The sequence below is a fragment of the Patagioenas fasciata genome, chromosome 2 (assembly GCF_037038585.1).
Source record: "Patagioenas fasciata isolate bPatFas1 chromosome 2, bPatFas1.hap1, whole genome shotgun sequence".
Lineage (NCBI taxonomy): Eukaryota > Metazoa > Chordata > Aves > Columbiformes > Columbidae > Patagioenas > Patagioenas fasciata.
The window spans coordinates 60,416,814-60,435,693 of record NC_092521.1 but is presented as its reverse complement, the minus strand read 5'-3'; the positions used below and the strand labels follow the sequence as shown (position 1 = coordinate 60,435,693).

Below are 18,880 nucleotides of genomic sequence, written 5' to 3'. Positions count from 1 at the left end.
AGTTATGAATCTAATAGCAACAAGAACAACACAGGCAACACTCACGACTACAATTAAGGCCACTGGTAGTATCATTCAGTCAAGTGCCTCTGGCCAGGAGGATGCCAGAGCACTAGTGAGATCATCAGCTGGTTTTGTCCTAAAGCTAGCTTTTATAGTTGCTTTACCTATGCACAACTGCTTACAACTGTGATCCGAGAGCACGAGAGCAAAACCGCAATCCATCTGTCAAAGAGACACAGGAGATCAAAACCATAAATCATCCCTCAAAGAGACAAGAGACTCAATTTTCATTTCTTGGAATTCAAGGTACAGAGAAGTGAGGGAGGGGTGGTGTCGGTCATAGTTTGTAGAAAGGCTTTATCCATAAATAATAGTTACCAAATAACTTTTAACTTCATGATGCGTTTAAGCACCTGTACTTTAAGCCTCAGAGAACCACCTCATCTAGAAAAATAAACATGTTCCACATTACTTAAGTACCTTACACAGTCTTGTTGAATATACATAAATCATAACATTACAAGTACTCTAAAAGGAGGTATGAATAATTTTTTTGTCTTTTTTAAACCAAAATATTTTTTCTGAAAGTAAAAATTAAAACTTCAAGTGACTTAGTACCTTGTACTGATGAAGAAACTTTACAATTTCCCATTACTACTACATAAACCAATGTCATTTTCAAAGAGACAAAGTAATAAAGAGTCTTAGAAACAATGGCAGTCAAAAGTTAGTACAACACCAAAGCAACTTAATCCACAAAGTTTAAAAAAAAAAAAATAAAAAAAAAATAAATCAAATTTTCTGAAAAGCTAATGGTACATGGAAAGTGATTAATTATAGAGGATTTATTTGGTACATTCTGAAGTGAGAAAAAAAATCACTTCTGATGGATACAAGACAGAATTTAAACTGCCTTTCTACAACTGATCTGAAAATAAATCCAAGTATTCCTTTTGTTTGAAAAGTCTATTCCTCCACAATTTGTACTTCAATAAGTGTTTACCATAAAATTACCAGCTTTGATAATATTTTATAAGTGCACAAGCTCCTTATTTCCTGCATCTTCATTTTTTAAGTACTCCATTATTTTAAGGTCCTCTAAATACAATCAAATTTGGAGGGGCTGAGTGACGGAAAGGCTCATGTGGGTTGAAGTTTCACTCACCCTTCCAAAACTCTAAGCACTGAAAACCAGATTATTTAAACAGATATACTCACATGTTCACCTTGTTGAACCGATACCTAAATAAACAATAATCCAATATTTAAAGCTACACTACTGATTCTGAAATCAGTTTCAGAATCTTCAGAATTAGTAAATGAGTTTCATGCAAAACAAAAGGGTCATGTACTATCAGGTTTCTTAGGAGCACAGCATGCAAAAACAAGATTGAAGAAGGCTCATAATTACGTTATTTTCTCTTTTCTACTATTAAAACTCCAAATTATTTTTATTGCAATCCTTATTTCAAAATATTCTATTTCCAGGATCTCCAGCATTTTATTTCCTTCCTTGGATTCTATCTGATTCATAAGCAAGCCAGTCAACTGCTAAACAAAGTTAAAACAGTTTTAAAGCTTTCTGAAAAATAAAACCGTAAGAAAGACATTTGAAAACTGTCCTTCTCAACTGTCATGATTCTTTAAAGTGAATATTCCTCACTTAGAGAAAGTTAGTACCTGTGTCAAACCACATACAGGAAGATTAGGTTAGGATCACTGTCAACCTCAAATCCAACCAATTTTATACACAGAATGTCAAATGGGATTGGCTACTGAAAGTCAGTCTTTCACAGTCAGCAACACAGATCCAATCAGTGAAACAGAAAGCAGGATTTATTCTACAGACAAGCTAGCACAACACAACAAACCACGAGGACAGGGAAAAAAAAAAAAAAGGGGGGGGGGGGGAGGAGGAAGGAGCGAGGGGAAGACTTCCTTCTTTTCCTTCTTTCTGTCTAAAGATCAGGGGATCTTCAGTCAGGTGGGTGCCCAAGAGGGAAGTGCTTTCCTCACAGAGCACCTCTTGTAATTAAGCAGCCACCCCTGGAAGACACTCTGGCAGCAGAACCTGGATCAGCAGCATAGCAGTCCCACTGGGCACCTGCCCTCACAGACAGCCTGGCTGCTCCTCCAAGGTCTAAGAACCCACTGCAGAGAATAATCCAACTTCTGCATTTGGGAAAGCAAGAAAGTAAAAAACACATTTTATTTAAAGTATTTCTATCCCCACTTTCACTGGGAGAAGGCCAAATAAGAACAAAGAGTAAACTAATTATCTTCTTTATGATTCAGAGCCTATCCATATATGGGAACAGGCCACACAGCTGTGCTCAAAGTACTGTCAAATAAAACAAGGTAAAACATCGGTACAGAGAGTATTATCTCTGTCTAACCTCACATAACTACTTTATTTCCCTTAAAACATAAGGTGAAACATTTAAATACGTTTATCTGAATTGACAGCCCTTTTAAGTCCAAGGGGTGCTTTCACAAAAGGACATATATTAACGCTGCACAACTAGTGCACTGACCAGAACGGGAACATAATTTTGACTGCATGGGCAAAGCTGCTTAACCACCTTTTTTTTCATGAAATCCTGATTTGTCAGAATAACACCGTTTTAGGAGACTATACCAGTTCTGACAAAGCTTACTCTACATGCAAATTTTCTAATTTTGGGTCAAAACTAAGGAGACTCTTAATTATTCATTATTAAGATCAGGAACTTTTCTTCCTTCTACTCCTACACTCTAATCACCTGCAGACAGAAATGTCTCACTACCTCAACCAGCAACTCTGATGGAGAATATTTTAGTTGAAGTTTTTAGACAGACACTGTTTCTCCCTGATGCACACTGGAAGACTTTCAGTTTTAGGTATGTTTGGGGACTTTTTGTGGTGGTGTTTGTTTGTTGTGTGTTTGGGTTTTTTTTGTTGTTTGTTTGGTTGTTTTTTTTAATAATGTTCAACAGAAGCAGAAAATTCTCCACATAGCCCTAAACAATCCAGTTTTGCTAATATTCAGTCCCAACCCAGCAAATATTAATTAACTGTGATCAGTCATTTAAAACAATAGGACTGTTCTTTGTATATTATGTTTATCTTGCAAATGAAGAATTGGAGCCTTACACTGAGCAACTTCACCTTGGTGTATAAATTCTTCCATGCAGAATCAAAGATAACACTTTCACTGTCTATATGAAGTTAATATGCTCTATGAGATTTACACAAACTCCAAGCCCTCAAGATAGCTTTCTCCAGAGCAAGGTCAAATTTCTGCAGACAGGAGTATAGAAGCCCAGCTGCAAAAGCTAAGCTTGAAAGTTCAAACATCAAAGAAATAGTCATGTACACGCACACTGTTTTTTCTTCTGTTCTCTCCGACACAAATTTAAACTTATACACACTATAAATAAAAGTAAATCTGTATTAGCCCAATTTAAAAAGAGAGTAGACATATTTTTTCAGTGCAGATACAGAGAATTTCCGTTCCTGTTTTCCATGTCACACAAAATCTAAAACACAGCAGATTCCAAAAAGCATTTCTTTCTGTAATACACAGGACATTTGAGTCAGTATTGAGGTAACAACTTCCCTTCACAGTCTTCTTTTGAGATTAGACTGCAAATAGGACTAGTGCCTTGGTCAGTACAGATTTTCTTTTATCCCTTGTAGTAAAGGCCTGCAGAATATTTACATCTAAGTGTTTTCCCAAGTAACTAGATTCTTTGCATAAAATCATGCCAAAGGCCCATGGCAAGCCCTTTATTACTTCTCAACATTACTTACTAATAAACAACAGCTCTTTCTTTCAATAGCCAAGAAGAGGAGAAAAATCAATGTTTCAGAGAGCACTGGATCAGCATTAATTTGCCTCTGTCTTCAACTGAAGAGAGAAGAGAGACGAGAAGGAAAAAAAAAAAAAAAAAAGCCACCAGGCACCTACCTTACACAGAGCCAGACTTGAGATCTTATACATAACCTGGCAACTTGTACCTCTGAATGCACAAACCAACTATTCTGGAGTCAGCCTCCTCAAGCTGACCAAAATTCCAGCCTGGAAAACCTGCCCAGTGCAGGTTTCACCCAAACCAGTATGTCTGCACAAACAGCTTCTGTTAGTGAATCCGCCGAGAATTCCTCACTCATCCAGTTCCCACCAGCTCCTGAATTAAGAATACCGTCCTGACAAGCTACCTGCCTTGTTTTTTGGAGTAGCTTCCACAAATCTCATCCTGGAAGGCACACCTTCTGTAATAAAGAACTTTTACCTGATGCCATTCTTTTTTCATTTCTCTATTTCAATTATTAAACCTTCTAATCTGATACCAGATTACCATCCAAAAGGAATTCCAAGGGTATTAAAACCTACTACTGATCCCAAAAACACAGTTGACATTACAGCTTGTAACTACCTGGTCTTGCAGCAGTTGCTGAGACAAAGTCAGGGGAGACAGGTTTCCCTAAATCACAAGCAACAAAAAAAGAAATCAAGCCTGACCACTGTATCAGAGACATCTTGGGATCAAATAAACATGCTTCGGAAACGTTGAGTAGCCTACTGATTTGTTCTCAATCTTTTTGAGGAATGCAGACTGCTTTAGAGAAGGAAAAACAATCACCTACTCAAGACCCCTACAAACTGCTGTTTTAGCACATTTATCAGAGAACATCAAAATTAATTAAAAATAAAACTACTCAAGAGAAACAGAGATCACACACTGTAAAAGCAAGTCTGACTGGAACCTCACTTTCCAACAATTTTGTCATCAAATGTAGCATACTATGTATTAAGTTATACGGAATATCCTTGAGGAACAATACCAAAGCTTTTAAGTCTGCAATCTCACATCCTAAAAATCAATTTATCTGCTAGCCACATTTACTTTATTAACTCAAGACCACCAAACCTTACACAAGTCCTCTTACAGATCAGTACCATATACCATTCAAGTTGAATAATACAAATACAGTTGCTAATTATACACTGCACTGGGAAGCAAAGAAAAACATCACATATCTGCATGATTTAGCTAACAATACATACAGGTTCATTTTCATTATTAATGTTTTTTAACTAGAGACCACTTAATGAACTCTTAAAAAAACCCAAACCAAACCAAAAAAACACACAAAACAAAACAAAAACATCAAACTAACATCTACTATTTACACTTTAAAAACCTGAGATTTTTTTAGAACTGCCAAGGTATTGCACTTGGTAGATTACAAAAGAAAACAATGTTTCACAGACGACAGGAAGCTTCTGGTGCTCTATGTATACACAACATGAAGCAATGTTTGGAGAGTAGCACCTGGACAGAAATGCATATATATTGCATCCTTTGGTTGGGGTTACCTGTAAGCAAAGAGATTTTTTTTCATATCCCTTCAACAGACTTTTAAAGACAGAGGCACAAAAACTCAGCCAATGTTTCTGTATTTATGTTACACAAATGAAGACTATCTAACTTGCACAGTTTTCTTGGTGATTTAGCAACCTAGGAACAATTTTTTAGGTAACATGTGGCTTACACCCTTGTCATAAATGAAGACAAGTGAATATCTCACTGTCCAAAGTATTATGTGAACTGTTAAGGACACACAAAAGGGCCGATAATTTTCAGAGTATTTTAACTTAATAGCTTCCAGAAGAAAATTTCATGACAGATAATAGCCTAACTATTTTTTTTAAATAAAAATATCTAAAGATGGGTCCTTAAATCCATATTAGACTCTAATAAATGGAAATAAGATTTACAAAGCCATATGCCTCAAAACTTCCTGAAATTATCTGGAGTTGTAGATGCTTATTGTTTGCATGCCTGTACATGACAAAAACAGGAGTTAGAAGATCAATGAAAACTGGTAGAAGAAAAAATTCAGAGCAACTTTTATTTAAGAGAACTTAAGAAATCAGAGAGCTAAATTTCTAACACTTTGATGCAAAAGCTTTAATTCTCACAATAAGCAGACTAAGTCAGATTGCATCATGTTGCCTTTTCAAATTCAGCCAGTGTAGATTCTAGCAAAGTTTGTGTAACCTTCTTTATATATTTGATGTATTACACAACACTTCACCTACAGTCAGTTTTCCATTTTCATCCAGGGCAATAATGCAAGGCCAGCTTGTTTTGGTTTTGACCACCAGAAGAGGCTGAAGTAGGTAACATGTTTTTGTTTCAACAGCTTTAGATCATTTAGCTACAGTGAGAAAAAAACCTACTGCAACAAAAACCCCAAAGCTACTCATTTTTAACTGTTTGTTTCAAAACCAACTAAACTATTTTTAACACAGAAATTTATCCAACTTACATAGTACAGAGTTTTAATTCAGAAATCAATTCTTTCTAGAGAAAAAAAAGCAAAAATATCAATAAGAGAAGGAATCTACCGTGTGTCATGAATCTTTATCCTCTGCTGTATCAGAAGCATGTTTGAATGGTATGATGCTGCTTTTTAAACGTGGACAATATTCCATTAAAAACACACTCTTCTGGTTAAAAAAAAAAAAAAAAAAACAAAACAAAAAACAAAAACCAACAAACTGTATGTAATTTGCCATCTGAAATCGTCAAGGAAAATTTTCAGGCCAGTTTTTTTTTTAAGGATACTGCCTTGCCTACTACTATTACAAATGTATTGAGAGGTACTGGGACAGGGGCTGTAAGAACTTGGGAGCTTTTAATCAGGTTTATCTATTGTCTTATTGTCTTCTGAAGACTGACATTTATTTCCAGGAAAATAAGCATACACAAAGATGGAATGAAATTAGATCCTGGCAAAACGTAAGGATAAGGAAGATTACCAGATATTGCTATTTCTGTTTGTGGTTTTCTGGTGTTTTTTTGTTTGTTGGGTTTTTTTTATTTGTTTGGTTTGGAGGGTTTATTTTAGAGTTAAAAAAGAAGCTCAAAAGTTCTGTATTTCTTTTCATTTTAACACTTCCTACTACAAAATATACAGTTAAATTGCATAAGAAATCTCTGTTCTGCTTTTCAGTCCCAGTCCTAGCCAACTTATACTCAATAAATTTTAGTATTTGCATTCCTAAACTAGGTTACATTTACTTTTATACTACCTTTGTCTTATTTTCTTCCTTGGACCATCACAACCACTTGAGATACCCCCTCTAATTAGTTGCTAACACACATTAAAGCACTATCAACAAAACACTGAGACACACACCACAAGAGAACAGTCTCCTTTCTATCTACTTTGTTATCACCTCCCTACAACACGTTGTACTACACAAACACTACCAAAATAGTGCTGTGTAGGCCCAGGAGAGCAGTAAAGCAACAGCAAATAAAGCACTTGAGTAAGGAACGACCCTGGACTGTGGCCTCAGTTTTGCCATCAATAGTGTAGCAAATATGTGATGAACTCAAGGCAATGCCACTGGATGGTCTTTCAAATGTTTATGTTCAAATTACTGTATGACTATGAAGATTTCATAAGGAAGAGCAGAAAGAATTAACTTGCTTCCTAAGAAAAACTCTTAATTAAGAGTTCACTCTCTTATTCCAGCCCTTCACTGCGCTAAGGAGAGGGAAGAGATGTAATCTACTTGCAGAACAATGCAAATCAAGTTACCAATTCTTCAAACCATCCCTTTCTAAGAGTAACACAAGGTGTTCGACTCACCTTCACAATCTAGGGTCAAAGAAATTGACAGTATAGCATAATATACATATTTTTTACATTTCAGTATGTCAAGTTCTCAGGAAGTTTAGGATTATCTGTCATGACTCCTGAACCCATTCAAACACTTTGATGCTGCACATATGCAGTGCGATGAAGAGAGGTTCACAAAAGCTCAGGAAGCACCACAGTGTTTCTTCTTAACTATTTCATAGCCTTGCAGTTTCCCAGGAAGTTGGCAAATGCAGGTATCAATACGTAACAGTACACTGTGACCATTCATACTTTCAAGGATTAATTTCATGCAATTTTAATTAAAAAAAAAAAAATCTGCTTAAAGCTGAAAATCTGGATATAGGGAATACATGCCTGATTAAGCATACAACAGGTGAACCTGCTTTAAGTCATTGCTTAGTTCCAGCCACAGTGCAATGTCACAACACCAAGAAATACATAATAGGAAGTGAAGACTCCATTCAAGTACTGCTTAACACTTCGTGAATATAAGCATTTTGAAAAAGCTAAAATTTGCCTTTCATAAGTTACACATAAAACTGTGAGCTACGATTACTTCCTTACTGCAGAAGACTCCAAAAATACCTACACATTCTCCAGCCTTCCAGCAAAGCAAAGTAAATTATTTCTGTAACTATACTGAAGCTTCCATACTTTCTACAATCCAATGATGTGTTTATTAACATGAAACAAACATAGCGCTATTTTTTCCACCCAGAACAGAAACGCAGATGCATTATTCCTCAAACACTTGTGCAGACAGGAGGCCCGCAGCAGGCATTTTTAAACTACAGGTATATTTCAGAGTCTGGGCATAACATAAGCATTCCTGGCAGGCAATAACAAGGGACTGGGAACTAATGGCATAAGGGCACAAGAATTTTTTAATATAAGCTTTCCCTGATTGGAGTATATTCTGCAACCAAACTCTTTAACAGAGTTACCTACTCGACACACACACACACAAAGTGTTCCAAACTAAGACGATTTTGAAAATATAGAAAGATGAAATAATCGAGAAGGCAGAAAGACAGGCAAAGCACCTCAAGTCACAGAAGCATCATCCTCTGCACCTCTTAAAAATCTCAGTGTTCTGAAAAGGCTTTTTTCTTAAGCAAATGAGTAGGCATGGGCCAGGAACAGTTCTTTCCTGAGACAAGTGGCAACATTAGGCAAAGAGAACGTAAGAAGCAGCTTGAAGAACAACGAAAGCCAGTAAAGTTGGGGGGGGGGGGGTGTTGTTTTTTATTTTAAGTCAAGTTTTTAAGTGCCGCCTGTCACAGAGAGCAGCCTTTCCCTCGCTCGTCCCTTCGGGAGCCCTTGGGACACCCTCACCTCACAACAAGGCTATACCCGCTGCCTCGGGGCTCCCCAGCCGCACAAGCCCCCGCACAAGCCCCTGCAGCGGCTGCCTCAACCGCCACCTCCGGCCACCCGCCCTGCTGGAGATGGGGACCGCAGTCCCCAAGCCAAAACTGAAGGCGCGTTTCAGGGCAGGTGGATCAGCCCAATTCAGCTGCCCCCGGTAATGGCACGGGTAGGAGCAGGGTGCATTGGGCAGCTGCCCAGAGAAGAAGGAAGAGAGGCCGGTGGGCTCCACCGCCGCGGCTGGCAGGGGCAAGAGGCCGGCCCCGGTCCCCTCCTGTCACAGCGGGGGCTGGGCAGCGCTTCGGTGGCCCGGGCCCGACAATACTCCCCGACAGCCCGCCCGCCTTGCAGGCCGCGCCGCGGCCCCGGTGCCTCCGCAGGGCCTGGCGCCGCCGCAGGCTCGGGGAGCCGAGCAAACAAAGGGAGAGGAGGCCAGGGCCGCGGCTCGGGAGGAAGGCGGCGGGCACCCGCGAACCACGCCGTCCCCGTCCGCCGGCTCTCCCTCCGCGGCCACCGGGGAAAGGGATAAGGGGAGACGGGCCGCGGCGCGCCCGTTGCCCCGGGGACGCTCACCCAGCGGAGGCCGCGGTGTCCCGCTTCCAGCGCGGGCCTCTCCCCGGGCACCTCGGCGGCGCGGCCCGGCCTGCGCCGGCATCCGGGCTCGGCGGCGAGCAGCCTCGCGGGGCGGCGGAGCGGGACTCACCGAGGAGGAGGAGCTGGCGCTGCTATTGCTCTTGCGGGGCCCAGCCCGGCTTCGGCTCCAACTCCCTCCCTCGCCCTGCCGCCGCCTCCCTGTTCCTGGCGCCGCTGCCGCTTCCTCCGCCTCCTCTGCCCCCACCCCTCCGTCCTCGGAGGGGCGCACGGGGGTGGCCGGCTCGCGATGGCCGCTGCCTGCGGCAGGCACAGCTCCGGCTGCGGCGCCCCCGCGTACAGTCCGGTGGGGGCAGCGGGGCCCAGGACACCCCCGCTCCGTCCCTCCGCCTTCCTGCTTGACCCAGCCGCGCCCGCCGCCACCACACCCGGGGCGGCAGGACCCCTTCCCTTCCCCGAGTCTGGGCGCCTTTCCCCGGGCTCGTCCCCGCTTGGCAGCCGCGGGAAACTTGAGGGGGGCGTCTGGGATTCGCGCTGGGAGGGAGGAATGGGCCAGGGGCTAACAAAGCCCAGGCGCCTCCCTCCTCCACCCCGGTTTTCCACAGCTCCCCTTGGCTACCGCAGCTGATACATAAAGTTAACAGGGAGCAACTCCCCCTTTATTTGTTTTCGCGAGGGGCATCGCCTCGCTGGTATCGTACCGCCGGGGCCACCCCCAGCCTCTCCCCGCCCCGAGCGGGGGCGACGAGCCCGGCTCGCGGCTGCCCCGCTGGGAGGCGCCGCCGATGGGCGCTCCCCCCTGGGCCCGCGCCGCGCTGGGCAGGGATGGGGTCTGGCCTGGCCTGCCCTTCCCTCCCATCTCCTCCCTTCACCTTCGCTTACACCTCCCGTGGCGTGAACGCGATGCGCGAGAAGAGGCGTTATTTTTGTGTTTTAACTTCGTCTCAGAGGTCGCCACGAGAAAAGTGCCACTAAACTTCAGCCGCATCAGCTGTGCTACAGCAGCTTCAGGCAAGCAGGCTGTTTGCTTGCCGATCGCTTTTTTTTTTTTTTTTTTTTAATAAAATGCTAAACCGAGAGCAACAAAACAATTCGTAATTTAGGACGTGTGAGACTGATGGAAGCAACTAGCAGGGGGCGAAGAATTAAAATCTGAAAAACACGGGTCTTAAAAGTTGTCTCAAGTCATATTTGCTCACTGATGCAGAGCTGGTAAAATACTACCTTCATTTCCTGCTTGTGATATGTAACTGATGCAAATCAATAACCTGATTTGCAAAGATCTGCATAATTTGCTTACCTATATAATCTCATGAGAGTCCCTGAGATTATATGTCTGACTCATTACACAACTACTTAACTGATTTTAAGGTTAAAAAATTGCTAAAACTCACAAGGTTATGAGAATATTCATGTGCATTCTTCATGAACTCTTCTACTGAGATCAAAGGTATTGGTGGGTTGAGGTCAGTGAATTGCTTAATTGCCAAAGTTATTTGAGGTCAGAATGTGTCCTGATTACATTTACATTTCTATATCTCAGGCATTTATTGAGAGTTAAAGGCTTTTCTTGAGACTCATCCAAGAGTCATATGCTTCTTTATGCGTTTGATCAGCCTCAGTTGCTGTCAGGCCAGGACCATTTTGAGAGACGATGACTCTTATTAGAGTTGCAAAAGGAAATTATTTTTTTTCAAATACAAAGTTTGGCTTTTTCAGATATAAAATATCTGGAATGATTTATGGTTTTTTAAGTGTTTTAAATTAAAACTGTTAATTTTACAATTATGATTACATGTTATCAGTGGTATAACAAACAAAGTTAAGAATAGCTCCAAGTGGATGATTTCAGAAACCTTATGGAGTTTCCCTCTTGCTTGTAAAACCAGTACTGTCAGTATGAAAAATACAAGTGGCTTTCTAGGTTGGCAGTAGTGTTCAAAGAATGAAAATAAAAATGCAGTAAATAACAAAAAACTAACTTTTTTCAGTGTAGTAGATTACTCCTTTCCTAGCTAAACCATTGGGAGTTTAGCAACCTAATCCAAAAGGGGACCAAAAGAAAGCCAGATAAGAAAGGAAGGCCCGGACTGGGAAAGTTTCCATTTAATTCTCATAAAGTTTTGTCAGTTTCTCGAATGAGGTTTGGTTTGGTTTTGTTGTATGTGTGTGTATGTTCTACCTTCTTCTCAGGCCTCCTTTTCCTTTGGATACAAGCATTTAAACAAGTAATTATTTTCAGGTTCCAGCTGATATGCTTGGTTGATGCACTTACCTAGTGTTAACTTAAGCAGTGTCTTCAGCAGCAGTTGCAGGACAATAGCAGCCATATGCAAATAAACCAAGTGAGCTAAAAATGTTTTTCTGCCTTCAGCCAGCTTTTATCATAGACAACTTTTGCAATAGGCTATACTTCATGTGACACGAAACAAACAAAAAATGCTCCTAGGAATCTTATTCTACATCCTCCTATACTATTAACATAACATTGTTCCTGGATGATGAAGTTTTCCAGCCTGCGTGTGGACCAAAGGTTTCTATGTGTCTGTAACTGCCCCCTTGTCACTCTGTTACCAATCAAAAGGCTTAGCTTATTGCAGAAATGGCACCAACAGACAATCCCACAGAGCGGGAGGAAAATAATCCAAAAATATCAGTTACTATTTCCCCCAAGAGTTTGTCTTCTGTACCTTATCTTTCTTCACCATAGGGATGATGCTAACTAAATATGTCTTGAATTAGTCTCACCACTAAAAGCAGTGACCTTCTTCATCTTGTCTGTCTCCTTCCATCCTCCTGCCCATATGCTCCTTTCATTTTCTTTACAGTGGTTCATTGGACCTCTCTTAGCCAGCTGAATCTCTTAAAGTTCATTTCCCTAATAATAAATCATGACATAAAGTAGAATAAGTGCCTTACTTTTCACTTCCATCATTTAGAAACAGTCATCTGTTGCTGTAAGAATTCACAAGAACAGCATTTTCAGATTGTTAGCATTAAGCAGTTTATGAGAAGTCAAAGTCTTTTAAGACAGGCACGCAAACTGAATAAACAAAACCAAACAATACTTTCCAGCTGGATTAGTAGCTGATGTAGTTCAACCTGTTATCAGTCAAGTATCGCAGCCTACACAAATAGAAGAGGTAGTTCGCACATTTGGAGTAGTGGTAGAGAGAAAGGGGGAGGAGGGTCAGGAATTGTGACCTTCTCTATAGGCTACCAGAGTGCTGTTGGCTTGGCTTAGCCTTGACATACAGCTTCATGTTCTGGATAGATTTCTTCCATCCAAATGTGTCAGCAAACAGCCGTATTCCAGTTTATTACCAAGGGTGAACTCATCTAAGTGTCCTATGGGCAGTGCAACTTGGATGGCAGATGAGGGTGTTAGCAGGATCATTCTTGACTTAAAAACGTCTATCAAACTAAATGGGGGAGTTCATACAGCCAGACATCTTGTTTCAATGCTCTCTGCATATATCACCTATTTGATTTTCCTCACAGTTGCTAACTTTTGTTCAAAATGATGAGGACTAGAAATTTGGAGTTAGTAATACAAAATGAAGATCTTTCCTATCTGAAATCTTTACATGTGTGAATTTCTAAAATCAGGAGCTCCAGATTCAGTCCTAATTACTTTGACTGAGGTCTGCATGTTGATGAGTTCCATATGTTTTTTTATCCCTTTTTATACTCATGAATGTGATTAGGAATTGTTTCCTAACTTTTGGGTCTGATTTGTGCATATACAAATCTGTAGTTCAGAAAGACAGGTCAGAAACCTTAATTATGAGTGTTGATTGACAACAAAGATGATGTTATACCTGCTGTATCCATTTTTTATCTTATTGCTGCCTACCTGCCTGGCACATGTTACCTTGATCCTGTAACAACTACTCTCCTCCTGGCTCTTTGACCTGAATTGCAGTGAGAGTTTAATGCCTTTTTCTTCTTACTGCTCTTTGCAGGCATGTAACCGTATGTGATTGTACTTTGAGGACACAAATGCTTTTTTTTCCACTTCTGTTAAACATAATTTAAAAAGGGCATTTGTCATCATTTTCAAATTGTTGTAATGCTTTACAGGAACATCATATTTTAGATAGTAAATGTTCAAATGACCTTGGAAAATCATAGACTGTAAGGAAAGCAATATATACAAAATCACTGTAGATTGATGGTCATTTTTGGTAACTGTGGCCTAATTTTCTGTGGGTTTGTTTGGCTTTTTTTAATTCCTGTTTTCCTTTTTTATTATATGTATATTATTTAGCCTTGTATTTTTATTTTAATGATATTGTATATTTATATTCCTATATTATAATATGTATTAGAAATGTTTCTACATCACATCATTACAGTCAGCAGTTTTTGGACACTGTAGCAACTTACAGTTCAATTTTTTTCAGAGATTCTTGCACATTTTCTGTTAGTAAATTTTATTTCCATCATAGCTGTTAATTTATGCAAATATTTTCAAAGTTTTGTTGGGTTTTTTTTAGGTATTTTCCTCCACCCACCAAAACAATGTATGCAGGAAGTCCTTTCACACTCCCCATTTGTCTGAGTTTGGAGTACACAGCATTGTGTACTGTCATTGCTGAAATCAGTTTAAAGTATAAATGTATAAATCATAGCTACCATGGATAAACTATCCATAACACATACATATAAATCATGTGTCACATCAGGGTAGTGCTACTGCTTCTAGTTCATACTGTGGTTATGTTGTGATATTTGGTATCTTTATCTGTTATGCTTATGCATAATAAAAACAGTGCTTATTTAACTAATTTTTTTTTTCTAATTTACAACTATTTTTGAGTGCCACTCTCACATGTTTAATTTCATTTCAAGAGGAAACATACTTAAAAATGATTGATGAGTACTTCTGAATTCAAGATTTTTAAATCCATTACAAAGTTTTCTAGTGTACATTTTTTAGTGAGAGCACAGCTCAATATTTTCTTAGATCAAAGTTCTCTAACAATTGTATTATGGTAGAGGACAGAATATAGCAAAATGATGTTTCTAATAACAGCCCAAGAAGACTAACTTCTAATCTGCTGAGTAACGGAGAAAGGGAGGAGTCATTTTAATTTTCTATGGAGCAGAAGCTGGATAAAGTCAGGGTAAATTTGGCCTCACAAATGGATTTCTTTTAAAATTGGGGAAATAATATATAAGTTTTCTGGTCCTCGAAGACACACTATAAATCACAACAATAGATACAGCGAGTAGCTCTATACATGGTTAGGTTGACCTATGCATCTTACTTATTGCTTTTCCATATTGCCTGTACATGTGCTTGTAAACTAGGCCACATCTGCAGTGAATCATGTAGATTTGGAGGTGCAGAAAGACAGGCCAAGTGGAGAACTTGTCCTAGATCAGATCTCATCTGTACAATCAGTCTGAATTTCTTGGCATAGTGGATTTTAACCTAGAGTAGGACAAAGCTGACAAAGACTAATATACATATATATGTGTGTATATATATATATAAAGTCTGTACTCTCAAAGCCAATGCATTAAGTACACGTAGGCTTGTTTTATCTACTTCTCCACACTAGTTCATCAAAATAAGATATATAGAAAGCTATGGTCACATATTTTTCTGTAAGAGAAGAGCAGAAACTTCACAGTCTTGCTTCTTTAACTTGTAAAGTTTATTCCCTTAAAATGTGAACGTAAATGTCCAGTAAGAATTTTTATTCTGGTACCTGTGTCAGACCCTTTTTAAAAAAGATACATCGCTTTTTATTTGGAACATTATATTCTCCTCTGCAGCCAAATTATTTCTATTCTTATTGTTCTTTACAATGCAGCTCATGGGCTTGGTTTTGTAGGCCTTAAGCGTTCTCAACTGCCTCAAGGAGTCTAGAACTCACCACAAGGCAATACTTTTGGAGAGCAATTGCCAAAGACAAACCAAAACAACTCCAGATGTCACTTTACAATACTTAAAACGTTCTGAACTCTTGGTTATAACTTAGCCATAGATCTGGACGATCAAATAAGATTTATGTGATTTGACTGAGATTGTGGCAAGGGCATGTGTTGCTCAGTGTCTCTGTTTCCTGGTTTCCCTGTCTGGAGGATGAAACTGGTCAAGAAGAAGTTGCACCTGAGTTGTTTTTTCAGGGTAGAGTTAATGACAAAAGTGTGCCCCAAATTTTTCAAATATAAACCCAGTCATTTAAACAATTTTATTTGTCAGAAGTTTATTTTTCTTAAGTAGCACTGCTTAAAAGAAGAAGCAGTAGTAGTTTGCTTTGTCATCTTTAAGGGGGACTAGAGGATGGAATAAGACAGTGAAAAAGAGTTAGATGATTACCTACTCTTTACTTTTTCACAGGGAAATATATTTTTTAAAACCAAAGAAGTAATGTTATTTCTGCATTTTTTTCCAGCCAGCTCCTGTCAGAGTAATATGAGGACTAAGCACACAGCTGTAGCTAGAAATTTATTAAACTAACTAAAAATAAAACTTGGTTAGACAGCAAGAAACATACCTTCATAGACCACATAAAAGAGAGCAAATTAAAGTGTAGATATCAAGTCAGAATGTTCACTACAAAGGATTATATTAAATTAAAAAATGTCTAAAACCAGTACTAGCAGGTGTGCCTAGAAATTAATGTTGTTCTACTTTCAGTGTAACAACTAACTCTTCCTCTTGGCTTTAATGTTGCAGCCATTTCCTTAGTTATGAAAAAGCAAGTCAAACGAGTTCTTTTCAGACTTCTTCTTAAGAATATGCTTTTAAAACCATGCATAAAACCACAAGAAAATACTCAGTTCATGGGCAGAAGCATACTAAAAGCAAACATTAAAACCCCTGCCCTCTAAAATGGGTGGATGGTTGCAGGAAGTCAGCAGATTTCGCAATGCCAGCTGAGCAGTTCTTGTCAAGCCTTGATCGTCCTTTCCTTCCAGTTCACAGAAAAAAAAGTCTACATTTACTGCAACACTGTAAGGCTGTGTCTGTAATGCCACAAGTAATTTCTCCTGATTTCTGAACTTCCTCTGACTTCAGCCAGATCCAAGGCTGCTCCAGTATTCTCATTTCTCAGGGGTTTATTGTTACACAATGTACTTTCAGCTAGATCAAGAGTTGCCCCAATACTCACGTTTTTTGAGAGTTTATCATTACAGTATGTACCCTTAGCTGCTAGTTTCAACTAAACATAGTTTGTAAATAATTTTAACTCATATTTGTTATACTTATAAACCTAAAACAACAACAAACACACACACACAAAACCCAAACAAACAAACAAAACCACCCAAAAAACCCAAGCAAACAAACAGAGCAATGACAACAACAAAAATAACAACAAACCCCAAACTTCAGGCTATATCAGTCAAGCAATACAGTTCACAGCCTTCTGGAATAAAATTCCCTATTATTGAAGAAATGATATTTAAATCTAGATGACTCACAAAAGTACATATGGAACTTTTCACATCTAAGTCACAAGTTCAAACATGGTCTTCATTACATGCAAATTAAAACTATCAATAACTGGCATCTGGTACACAGCCAAAATAAAATGAGCTCTTTTTCTATAGTGGGTAGCACAGAAGACATAATTGGTGGACTTGTTTCTAAATGTACTAAACATGCATGTTTAAATACATTTCTTCTCAAAAGTGGAAAGTCTTGCCTATCAAAAAGAAGTCAACAGTACCAACTTCTACAACTTTCCAAAACACTGCTTTTTTTACTGTTTTCCCAACAAGTAATAAAATATTGACTTTAAAAGCCCTGCTGCACCTGAAACCTACTTTCTCATTGAAGTCGGGGCTTTCAACTGTGGTTCCATATGTGTGTGCTGATCTCTCAGTAGAGGTGAAGCTGACTGGAAGGCAGGGTGGGAAAGCCTCTGTTGCTCTCACTATACTTTTGTGCTAGGACTTGGTCTCAAGTTAGACCCCTGTAAGATTCTTAAATGGCACTCATTAGAAAATAGTCTACTGTGCCTCTGCATATAATTTTCAAAAGCACCCTGATAATATTTAGGAAGACGTCTATGGAAGTACAGAGCCAAATGAAATATAGTCTACATTTAAGTGTGAGAAGGCTTTATGATCAGTTAATGGAATTTGGGTTGTTCTTCAGAAATTAGTTTGTCAAATTAATCACAAAAATATCTTAAACATTTTTTAAAAATATGTAAGACGACAAGATGAAGTTTCACAGCTTCAGAAACAAAAAAGTGAAAAAAAAATTTGAGAATATGATTGAGTTTGTAGGTTGTTCTTATTAGGCAAAATGGCCAGGAAATATTCTTCCAGCTTCTCTGGCTGCTACTCAATGACCAAAGACAGAGTTATAGTAATACATGAATGACATTTTGTATTTCCAAAAAAAAAGATGTGCAGATCCCTTAAATATTTATCTACTTTTTATTTATGAAGCAATAAATTTATGTCACTGTTATTATAGCATAGCAAAACTCTTTTAAATAATTCTACTCTGCTCTGTATAGCAGTGACTGAAGGCTTCTTTTGGAAGATAAATTAAAGACTCAATGACTACAACCTGGACATGCAGAAGATCATATCACAGCCTCTTTCATTTCATCCAGGAACTTTGTCAAAGGAAAAAGTAGCACTGAACATGTAAGATATTGTTCCAAAGCTGAAAATTAATACTCATATCAAATAGCATTGCAGAATCTTCCCACTATAAATGCAGTGGATTGAATGTGTTCCTCATTATACCATTAAAATCTAAATCAGTAAAGACAACACTAAGAACAATATAATCTTAAACGCCAGAATTTTCAGCTGTAATTGATAAGCAAAGCTATTCTTTTTGAAAAAGGAGGTTGATAGGTTTCAAAATGTGCTCACATGGTGAATACACAACTACAGTCTCTTTTGTGGATAAAAATCAGTCTTTAGCTGAATTTAAAATTTTCCTCCAGAAAATAAAACGCTTCCTTTGATGGAAGCAACGTCATTCTACTAAGTTAACATGCATTCAGGACAGATTTTCAAAGATGTGAAGGGCACTTGGATACATCAGTTAGGTGCCTCATGGATCTTCATGCCTTTGAAAAAATATCCTCCCTCGGTCTGTTAGTATTTTCTTAATACAGAATTTCTTTTCTTTTATGACTCATCTCTATCACATCTTTGCTGTAAATAAAACATTCTCTTGGTTTTATAAATATGTTGATAGGCAGCATGGAAAATATTAATCACTGTACAGCTGAAGGACACTTAGCAGAAGTGAAGAACATAAAT

General features: G+C 38.9%; 1 protein-coding gene across 2 annotated transcripts in view; it reads right to left on the bottom strand.

The window, feature by feature from the left end:
• Window positions 1-10,272, bottom strand: part of SOCS6 (suppressor of cytokine signaling 6) — a 31,035-nt gene extending 20,763 nt beyond the window's left edge. The window contains exon 1 of one of the 2 annotated variants that reach the window (XM_065831441.2): window positions 9,738-10,272. The gene's annotated coding sequence lies outside the window, so the exon portion shown is untranslated. The other variant, XM_065831439.2, reaches the window with a different exon arrangement.
• Between the last annotated feature and the right edge of the window lie 8,608 nt (window positions 10,273-18,880).